We start from the raw sequence: 2,500 nt of genomic DNA on the forward strand, positions 1-2,500 counted from the left end.
GAATGCCGTGGACTGTGTCGACACGGCCTGGGGGGTACCCACTGAAAGGTGGTCGGGGTTTGTGCCACGATCTGGGGCACTGGGGCAATGGCAATTGCAGTTGCTGTTGCTGTCTAAGAGGCTTGGCTGGGCCGAGACGGTAGCCTAGTCCTCATAGTCTTCCTCTTTGGTTGAGGACCCTCATCCGGGGAAGACTTTCTTTTGATAGCCAGGTCCCCACTTCTGGAGGAAGGTTTCTATTCTCCAAGGTGGCTTTTATCAAAAACTTCTTTGACCAAGTCGGTAGGGAAAAAGGTCTTTTCCCCAAATGTTGGAGGAGATTAGTTTCTTTAGCTCGTGCCTCACTGTAGCCGAGGTAAACACGAACTCCCTACAAGCTCTCCTTGCCTTGACGAAGCCATAAAGGTCCTTCGTCACTGTGGCCAGATGAGGCTTGGCCACTACCATGAACAATTCATGGACCTTGGGTCCACTTGCCATCGTCTCGAGAGTAGTCTGAAGAGACATTGAGGCAGTCAGTCCTTTCTTTTGTATCGAACTCACTTCGCAAAAGAAAGTCAGACAGCTTAGGGAGGTCCTTGCCCGAACTGACGTCCGGCAATATCAGCCTCCAACTTTCCCACTTAGAACGTAAGATGGACGTCCTTCCAATCTTCCATAGGCAGGGCCAGCGACAAGGGTTTACACTCCTCTAGGGAGGGGCAAGACTTGCCGGCCTCGATTGCTTTTAGTACAGCCAGAAACCCTTTCTGTAAAAGGGGGAAGGCTCTAGTAGGCGAAGGACACAAAGGAAGGGAGCTTCCTATTCAATGCAGCTACCTTTGAGTTTAGAGAAGCCCCTCTCTTTCATCGAAGATGAAAGTAGAGCTGAGCCTTAGCATGGTCATCACTATGACCTCCTTCGGCTCTGCCTCCTCCTTTGAAGCTGGTTCCTTCCTCAGCCGGACATAACAGTCCGGATATGGTGCCTTGCTGGGCCAGAATTCCACCCTCCAGGGGAACTGAGCCCAGCATATCCGAGATGACGATCTTTCCAGTCGTCATCGACATGTGCTCAGCATACCTCCATGGGGTTAGCATCCGAGCACAAAGGAAGGTCTTTCACATTGAGCTTTTCTGGGGCCCATGTGATTCTGCAAGGCACTGCATTCGCAGTTCCATTGCAGCCGCCTTCTCCTGATTCTCCTTCTGCATTTGTTGGATCATTCCAACAATAGAAGAGAGGGCCTGTCCCAGCTCTACTGGGAGACCGGCCGATGTAGAGGGGCTTGAACTTCATCTGGGCTTCTGCAAGGAGGTCTTCCTCCTGACACCCGTCCACATCAGATATCCTGTCATTTAGCTGGATGTCTTGCATCGCAGACCGCGACTTCAGCATCCACCTGGATCTGAACTTAGGGGATCTCCTCATTGAGGCTGGGGATCACTGCATCAGCTGATGCCTTAGGGAAAAGATACGCCCTCATCTTCTCACTTGGAAGATAAGGGCCAGAAGTGTACTTTTTGGAAGCCCCTTACCCAGGTACGAAGCTTCTTCCTAGCTATTTAAATGTCTCATAATCAGGTTAGTGCACACAGTACATACCTGAGGGTCCCAATACCGGAGATCATCCTTGGAGACAGCGTATGCTGCGTGTCTCCTACAAAACTCATGTCCGCAGAGGTTCTTGCTGCTGACATTGCAGAAAGCACTTCCCACTTCGGAGTGTCCTTCTGTAAAGAGAAGAAATTTCCATGAGTATCAAGTGAAAGTATGTATCACTGGATATGCATAGTATAGCATAACAATTCAGAAATTAAAGACACACACTTGTGTTTCCCTCACAACCCATTGCTGCAGCCTTCCAGATAATAAAATCAAATGGTTTATCTCTACTAGAGTAACCAATGCAAAGTTTTCCAGAGGAAACAGGTGGAGCTCACACCTAGGCAATGATTTTAAAATCCGGGATAATAGACAGGGAAGAACTCTGCTTCTTGTCTTAAGGCAACAGCAAAGGGCCGTGCAAGGAAAACACAATAGTGTTAGAAGATACAGTGCTGTACCTAAACTTTTACTATAGTTTTCTTCTTACTGTATATGCTATACAGAAGAATACTAGTACAGTATAGGAGGATGTGTGCCGGCCTGCCTTTGCCGGCCGGCACACACCACAATTAGCTTTAAAGTATACTACTTAACAGCTATAGGGCGGCAGCCCTCTGGTTCAAATGCCTGTGCCGCCGGCAGCAGCTGCCGGCCAGCAACAGCCAGTGTTGGCCGGCAATGATTGCCGGCCAGCAACTACACAAGGTAGTACCCAGCTGCCGGCCACACTCTTGGTGGCCGGCAGACAAGGACTGACATAAGCCGGCCGGCAAAGGTACAAGACCGATGCCAGCCGGCAGCAAAAGAACCAGAAGACTACACCTGCCCGGCTGCCGGCCTCATAGGCCGGCAGCCGGGACAGGTACAGCACTAGAAGAAAATAGAATGGATGCCGGGATAAGAGTGTACACA

Source organism: Palaemon carinicauda, chromosome 31 (assembly GCF_036898095.1).
Source record: "Palaemon carinicauda isolate YSFRI2023 chromosome 31, ASM3689809v2, whole genome shotgun sequence".
Classification (NCBI taxonomy): Eukaryota; Metazoa; Arthropoda; class Malacostraca; order Decapoda; family Palaemonidae; genus Palaemon; species Palaemon carinicauda.